Genomic DNA, 9,492 nt, shown 5'->3' on the forward strand with positions numbered 1-9,492 from the left:
CTCAGGTTATGTTGCAGAGAGTTGTTCCTAAAGATTCTTTAGTATTTTTGTAGTCTTCAATGTTTAGTCCTAGATATAACACTTTTTCTAGGACTATTTCCTATATACAAAGATTTAAAACTAATTCAGTGTTAAAATATTTATTTACTAGAACTCACTGTGTTTTTTTTCCAGAACTTTCAGCAGTTACAGTAGGTAGATTCATAAGTTCATCAACATATTTAATGATTACTTTTTCATACTATTTTCAGAGTCCTCAAAATGATATATAATATATACATGTATAACGTATATGTATATGTTATACTGACATCTTTTAAACCAAAGTATTGGTAATCTTGTGATACTTTTGAATTCAAAACAAATGGAGTAACTGACTAATCTTTATTAAACATTAGGTATATGAACTTTTGAGAGGGAACAAACTAGCAAGGAGTTCTAAGGGGACAAAGAAAGTTCTAAACTTTAGAAGAAAGGCATCCTGCATCAAATCCCCTAGTGATTTGTTTGTACTTGTTGAAGAATAGAAACACAATATGGTATAGATGAGGTAGTACCAACTTTGGAGTAAGACTTGTGATCCTTATAGTCATACTAGTCTACCACCCTTAAAAGTCACTTAATCTGAGCCTCATTTGTCTCATCTACAAAGTAGAGTAATATTGCTACTTACCTCACTAAGGGTTAAATGAGATTAGATTATCTAAGGGAAACAAATGAAGAAAATAAAGGAAACTCCATTAAGGACATCATTAAGAATTTCAGGAAGGAAGGAAGGTGCATAAAAACACTACAAAAGGACCAGAAAATGTCATAGTAGGTAAAGACATTCACCACCAAGCGTGAAGATGGGTTCAAACCTTAGGACCTACATGATAGAAGGAGAGAACCAATTCCCAGTAAGTTGTCTCTGACCTCCAGAAATATGCTATGGCAAGTATAATCACATATACATATATATCACATAAATAAATATTTAAAAACACTTCAGAAATAGTGGCTATAATATAAATATTTCAAATTGAGCAAGAAAGATAGATCTAACCATTGCAAAAGCTATGCAAACCCCAACTGTGTTAAAATAATTACTGAAAACTCAAGAGACAGAGAAAATCATGACAGTAACCCAAGGAAACTGAAATATTGTCATGGAACTCTTAACTAGATTAACAACAAACTTCTCATCAGAAATAGGGATAGTAGCCTGGGCACATTCTTATACTTTTAGCTCTTCGGGAGGCTGAGGCAGGAGGGTCAGTGAGCCCTATTTCCAAACCAGCCTGTGTAAAACAGTGAAACCCTGTCTCAGATACTAAAACCAAGAAAAAAAATGGCAAAATTAAGATCTCAGAAACAGTAGAGGTGGTAGTGAAAGGTAAAATGTCCCCTACATAAATTTTTAGCTGGAGAATTTGTTGCTAGCAGATCAGACAAGAAATGCAAAAGGACCTTTGCCAAGCTGAAAGCACATGACCTTAGAGAATAATCTGAATAGATACATAAAACAGGACAAAGCTGACTGTGTGACTATAAAAGTAATCTTGAATATTTTTTCCTTTATTCCCTCAACCTATTTATTTATTATTTATGCTTTTTTTTTTCTTTCTTTCTTTTTTGAGATGGTGTAGGCCTGGCTGTTCTGTAGACCAGGGTGACCTCAAACTCAGAGATTCACCTGCCTCTGCTTCCCCAATGCTGGGCTTCTGATAACTAATTTTCAAAAAGTTGTATATAGTTGCATTGTATTTTCTATAACAAAAGTTAATGTATTTACCAGTAACAGACAAAGAAGGTGAGAAATAATGCTTATTTTCCTAAAAAAAGAGAAAAGTAACATAAATCCATATAAACAAAAAAAGAAGAATTAAGATGGCTAATTTTACAAAGCTGTAGACAATTTGGCTTCTTAAAAATAACAGCATTGTATTAAGTGATAATTGTAATGTGTTGTTAGCCCTGTATGATATAGAAATATTCTGCATAGCTATCATGCCCCAAATTCCGAGGAAAACGAAACAAAAATACTATTAGAGATAAAGATCCATATTTTTTCTTTAACATATAACAATTTTAATCACATATTTTCATAACAATAGAGCCCCAAGATAATCTGAAGCAAGGTAGCAAAGCAAAGTCTCTGAAAAATGGAAATACTACTGAGTGTTTCAGTTCTTCTAAAAGCAGTGCTTCACAAATGATAAACAAGGAAGTAGAATACTTCAACATTGTGAGCTGAATAGATCTGAAAACAGCTATAGAACATTCTATCCTACAACACTAGAACATATGTTTTTATCCCAGGCATATGAACCATCTTTAGGCTAGATCATGAGCTAATCCACAAAATAGGCCTTAATAAATACAATGAAACTGAAGTAATGTATACCAGGTCTTCTGACTACCTGGAAGGAGGTTAGAAATCAGTAACAATAAACTGGGAAACTAGCAAATATGTGGGAATTAGTCACACTTAAATAGTAAATGGGTCAATAAAGAAACAAAAGAAGGGCACCTCTGTAAGAGTGCTTGCTACTTATGCACAGGACCTGAGTTTGACTCTCAGCACCCACACTGGGTGGCTCTTAACCACCTTTGTCTATGTGGGAAATGCTTAGAGGTAAGCCTACTTAAAGAGAAAAAAAGATCATATAGCAGTAATTCAATTTACATCTGAAACTGTAGGAAAAGAATAGCAAGCTATACCTAGAACAAACAAACAAAAAAAAAAAAATGGGAAAGCATGCAAAATATATGAGCAAGTAGAATAGAGAAAAGACAATGAATTAAAGCAAGAAACTGGCTTACCTTTTGCCAGATATAGCAGGAAAAAATAGACTAATCACTAGAATGAGAAATAAAGGCGGGGTTAATGCTTCTGACCTCTGAGAAATAGAAGGTGTATAGGGAGTACTGTTATACTTGTGTGCCATTAAATTAACCTACCCAAAAGGAACAAGTTCTAGAAAGATAAAATACCAACAACAAAATATAGGTTAAATAAGCAACAAGAAAGATACCCACAAAGAAAAGACCAGACTTGTTTTAATTCTACAAAATGCTTAATGAAACAGTAGTCCAATTTCTTCATAAGCTGTTTTTGAAAGAACGGGACACCTCTAAGTTATACTACTACAACATGGAAGAACTCTGAGAATAGGTTCAGTGAAAGAAGCCAGGCAGTGCTGATGACAAAATGACAAATGATAAAGGATAGGCAAGTATAACTAGAGTGGATGGGAATTCTTTGCAAGTAGATGGAAATGATCATAAATTACATTAATGGTTGTATAATTATGAATACACCAAGTAGGTAAATTTTATGATATGTGAATTAAATCTCATTGAAACTCACAAAGATAGGAACTTGGACATTATCCAAATGTCCATCTGTCAACATGAGCGACTTATGGCGTATTCATTTAGTGGAGTACTATCAAGCCATTAAAGCAGCAGGCTCAATCTATGAATATATCGTGACTTGTACTCATATCCAAGATTTTATATTAAGCTATAAACTAAGATGTATGTATATAAGATGTATGTATAGTATGGATACATTTTTAAGCAAATAGTTTTTGTGTATAGTTTGTAGAGATAACTTTAAAACAAATGTAGGAAAGAAATAGGGAATATACATAATAAGCTATAAACCTTCTGGAAGTGGGGCTGTACAAGCTGAAAAGACACCTTCCCCTTGTGAACATTTTTAGGTGGTGTAATTTGGAGTGGCTTTTACCTTTTTCAATACTTTTAAATTAAAATAGTTTTTAAATATTCTTATAAACACTTGGCTTCCAGAATATTTGTCAGACCCACTCTGAGGATTTCTGACTTTACTCAGGACAAACTTCTATTCATTTGCTATATTACTCACATGATTAATGCTCCAAATTTTGATAGCATTTAAGTGATGAGAAGTGAAGGACCCTGATTACAGCCTCTTGCACATGTTACCCAGGGACATACTTCTCAGCCAGGTTTTCCAGAAGGGACTCCTTCCTCTTAGGTGGAAAACCTTACCTCCTCCTTACTAAACCTACAGACCACTTAAAAATGGAGAAAAAAAAAAAACATCGAGGATGCCTTTCAACTGGTGCAGAGATACAGAAACTGGTATATCCAAATGATGAAATTCTACTCAGCAATAAAAACTAAGGAACCATATATGCAACAACTTGGATAAATCTTAAATGTATTTTGCTAAGTAGAAGAAGCCAGACTCAAATGGCTGATTACTGTTATATTTCATTTGTGTGTTTTCTGGAAAGGGTAAAGCAATAAGACAGAAAATCCAGTAGATATCAAGTGTTGGCACAAAGGATGTTTTTTAAATAATAGGAACTTTATGTTGTTTATAGTTACAATGTGTATGCTTTGTTTACACTCAAAGAATTATACATCAAAAGAATGGGTTTTAATGTGTGAATTTTTACAAATAAAAGTAATTTTAATGAAACAAAGATTTGGAAAGACAGTCATTTCCATGAACTAGTGAAGTATTGTGTGGTCTCTGATTACCACTGAAAACCCTAAGCCACTTTACAGTTTATTTCTCTTTGGCTTTTCATAGGTGAGCCCAAGCCACTAAATGAAAATCTCGGTATTAATTACTTTTCTATTGCTGTCATAAACACTACAGCCAAGGTAACTTATAGAAGGAGGAAAGGTCAGTTTGGGGCTTATAGTTGCAGAGAGAGGGAGAGTGGCAGCAGGCCAGAAGGCATGGCACTGGAGCAGCTGCTGAGAGCCCATGCCTGATTCACAAACGAAGCAAAAGGGCACACTGGGGATGGATGGTCTGAGTCTTCTGAACCCTCAAAGCCTTTCTCTGCTCAAGGGCATTCTCCAATAAGGTCACACCTTCCAATCCTTCCCAAATACATTCACCAACTAGGGATCAAGTGTTCAAACATATGAGCCTGTTGGACCAAACTCATGCAAACAACCATGTAGCTCACTAATACACTTGTTTAGTATTCATGAGGCCCTGGGTTCAATCCCCAGCACTGTCTAAAATTAAAAATTTAAAAATCTGACCCAGATAGATTGGTGCATGCACTCAGGGCCAGACAGCAGGATGATTGTTGACAAGGGCTAACCTGAGCTATGCTGTGAGTTTTAAGCCAGCCTATGCTACAAATAAGAATTTTTCTAAAAAAAAAATCTATATATACATACATAATTTTGCCATTAAAAAAATTAGGAAATGTATTGGTTGCCCCAAGAGCTAATATCCTTCATGAACAATATTTACTTTAGTAAAATAGTCACTGAAACAAAATTTTCAGTAGTTTATAAAATTGTTTTCAGATATCTTATTTTTTTTATATTGTATTGGGATGCTCTTTTATACTTATGCGCATGTATTTAATGCGTCTCTTAAGTATAAATGTTCATGTTCGTGTGTGTGAGTACATGTAAACACAGGTCCTGGTGTCTGTGTGGAGGTCAGACGGCAACCTTACTTTATTCCTTACCTTCTTGCTTCTTTGAGTCAGGTGCTCTTGTGATGTTTTCTATTACCTAAGCCAAGTGAGAAGGTCTGCAAGCTTCTGCAGATTCTCCTGTCTCTGCCGCCTGTCTCGCACACATGCACTACCACACCCAGCTCCTGTGTGTTTTGGGAATCTGAGCTCAGGTGGTTAGCCTTCCAAGGCAAGTTTTTACCCACTGAGCCATCTCTCCGGCCTGCCGTCTGTAATCCTTTCTAATTCTCTTCTTCAAAATATAGGACTGCACTCGACTTTTAGGTACATATTTGTAGTATGATTTTATATCCAATCAAGGATATAGGCTGTCTGATTAAGTATTATTATTTACTAGATCATTAATCAGTAAGGAAAATATGTATGAATAATAGTAATTTTCTTCCTTTCTACACATAGCTTTAGTATTTATTTTTCTGGTGTATTGTACCATTCCTACTCCATATTGATTTCTTGTTTTATTGTGTTCTTCCTACTGAGTATTGAATAAAAGTGGCATTAGGTATTTTCTTTTTTTATCTCATTGGGAGAACAACACTTAACCATTAAGTGTGATGTTTGTTCTACATTTATAAACTTTATCAGAATAAGAAACATTTCTCCTATTTTTATCTTGTAGAATTTTGTGTGCAGCTATTACTGTTCTCCATGGTGGAAAAAACCTTTATGCCTGAATTACTTTAATTCCAGACAGAAGAAAAATCAGCTAATTGTACAGTTAGTTATGCTGAGACTAGGAGTTTCATATCTTGCTCTTTAACTGGAAACTCTGTGAGGTAGGAAAAAAAAATACCAAAAACAGTCAGTTGTAGGTGTATATTATGAGAAACTGAAATTCTTTTTGGAGCTAAGGAACCCAAATGTTTTAGAAATGAAAGAGTTAAGGAATAAATTGCCAACAAAGTACTATTTCTTTAGGCCAAAGGAAATGTATACTATTTGAAGAACAAGACTATAGGAAGTGGTGGTGGTACACACCTTTAAACCCCAGCACTCAGGAGGCAGAGGCAAGCAGATTCCTGTGAGTTAAAGGCCAGTGTGGTCCACAGAGTGAGTTTCAGGACAAAGCTGCACAAAGAAACCCTATTTCTAAGTAAATAAATAAAAATGTAAAAGACTATAGGATGAATTGAAGAGCATCCAGAAAGGATAAATATGTGGACAACTATTGTAATGAGCAATTCATGTGCATCTGATTAAGGGGTATCATGGATTTATTAAGATATAAAAGGGGAAAATACACTCATGAATACAGGATATGGTAAGTCCAGTTACAGAGTCATTGGAAAGCTGGGACCCTATCACAGGCTGCTTCACACTCTGACCTGGTCCTCACACCCAAGAGAGGACCTTCCCCCTTCTTAATAAGAGGTCACGTAGGCAGACAAGAAGTGCTGCCTCTATGGGGCCAGATAGCTCAAGGTCGTGGGCGGAGCAAATATGCACTACAAACTTATAAAGAATGTTTGTTCTATTATTTAAAGTAAATGAAACAATGACTTTGGAGTTAAGTATAGAAATGAATAGGACACCAGACAAGAACAGATAACAGGACTTTTAGTGTGCTTTCTTAATTTATAATTGGTGAGGTATGAATTTAAGATGAATTGACATTAATTTGGGACTCAGAATTTCTAAAGCAAGGTTTCTCAACATTATTACTATTGACTGTGATAGAGCATAATTCTTTGTTCTTGATGTCTATTCTCTGTATAATTATACTTATTCCTAACCTCTTTCTAGTAGTTGCCAGTACTACCTCCTTTTAAGTACCTGAAGACATTTCCAAATGTCCTATGGGGTAGCAAAATTACCCAAGTCTGAGAACCATTGATCTAGAACAATCAAGGGTCACAATACCTTTGGGGTTGAATGATCCTTTCACAGGGTTTGCCAAGACCATCAGAAAATACAAATATTTACATTAGGATTCATAACAGTATAAAAATTAGGTATGAAGTAGCAATGGAAATAATTTTGTGGCTGGGCTTTCATCACATCAGAAAGTGTTATAGCATTAGAAGGGTTGAGAACCACTGCTCTAGAATAACTACTAAAATAAATAAAACCCAGTATACAGTGTGAATAAATGACTCAAAGTTGAAGCAATAAAAATGAAAAAAAACTTAACCTCAAATATTATGGGATGGTGGGGTAAGAAGAACAAAGAAATGATGGTCAAACTACCCTAATATAAGACCTGAAATTTGAAACTGCTAGAAGAGAATGCATAAAACACTTGAAGATATAGAAATAGGCAAGGGTTTTCTGGAAAGGATGCCAACAGCATGGGAAATAAGCCCAAGAATTGACAGATGGGACTACATGAAATTAAAACTTTCTCCACAGCCAAGAATATAATTCCCAAAGTGAAGAGACAGCTCAAAGAATGGGAAAGAATCTTTGCCAGCTACACATCAGGTAGGATTATTGTCTGGAGTATGTAAAGAACTGTGAAAATCAAACACCAAAGAAAACAAATTATTTTTTCATTAAATGGGCCAATTAACCGAATAGACAGTTCTCCAAAGAATACAATGGCCAATACATATTTAAAGAAATATTCTACATCTTCCACCATCAAGGAAATGAAATTTGAAACTTCATTAAGAGCAGTCAGTGGTGGTGCACACCTTTAATCCCAAAATTCAGGAGGCAGAGGCAGGTGCATCTCTAAGTTCAAGACCAGCCTGGCATGCAGACTGGGTTCCAGGATAGCCAGGGCTACACAGAGAAACCTTCTCTCAAAAAATAACAAATAAAAAACTTCCTTGAGATTCCATCTCATTTCAGTCAGAATGGTTATCATCAGGCAACAAATGCTGTTGAGGCTATGAAGGAAGAAGTATCCTTAGACACTGCTTATGAGAATATAAAGTCATTATGTAAATTATAAGTATGGACATTTCTTAAAAATTAAAAACAACTACCATATGTATCCAAGGACTCTAAGTCAGCTTAAAGTAGAGATATTTTCATATTTATGTTTATTAATGCTCTAGTCCCAATAGTCTAGATGTTCATATACAGATGAATACATAAAGAGGATGTGGTACAATATACACTGTGTGTGTGTTGTGGAATATTTGTTTAACTATGTAAAAGTGTGTTGCATTAATTTTTTAAAGATATATTGCTGTTTTACCTTGCCCACCTAAGGCACCTGATTGGTCTAATAAAAAGCTAAAATGCCAGTGTCAAGGGAGGAGGTATAGATGTGACTTCAGGGCAGGGAGAATGAGTCGGAAGAGGAATTTAAGCTTAGGGAAAGACAGAAAAAGAGATGCCAGGGAGACACCAGGGTACAGACAGACAGATGGGAAGCAGGAAAATTGGACATAGAGAATGAAAGAAATGTATAAAGCCCCAAGGCAGAATGTAGATTACTAGAAACAGGTTAAATTAAGTTAAAAGGGTGCTGGGGAGATGGCTCAGAGATTGAGAGCACTGGCTTCTCTTCCAGAGGTCCTGAGTTCAATTCCCAGCAACCATATGGTAGCTCACAGTCGTCTATAATGAGATCTGGTGCCATCTTCTGGCATGCAGGCATATATTCAGTCAGAACACTGTATACATAATAAATAGTTTTTTTAATTAAGTTAAAAGAGCTAGTGGGAGTAGTTTAAGCTAAGGCCTACCATAATTTGTTTTTAAGTCTCTGTGTCTTTATTGGTGAGCTGGTTGGTGGACCAAAGAAAATTTCAAATACTGTGTGTATGTGTGTGTAGTCTGTGTGATGCAAACAAAGGGCCTTGTATCATGAATGGGAGTGAAAAGATCTTAAAGGAAGGAAGAAAGGGTAATGAACTGAATATATTTCACATAAAAGCATAAGGGCAAAAGGAGGCAGGGGGAATGAAGTGAAACATCAGGGCAGCAAAGGGCAATTGGAAAAGGAAATGAATTAGAACAAGGGTATAAAGATAACAAGATGAAACTCATTACGTTGTTATCTAACTTTCAAAATTAATTTTTTAAATCCAAATGATAGTTTCCTGTCTGTTAT

The sequence above is a fragment of the Phodopus roborovskii genome, unplaced genomic scaffold, assembly GCF_943737965.1.
Source record: "Phodopus roborovskii unplaced genomic scaffold, PHOROB, whole genome shotgun sequence".
NCBI classification, from domain to species: Eukaryota; Metazoa; Chordata; class Mammalia; order Rodentia; family Cricetidae; genus Phodopus; species Phodopus roborovskii.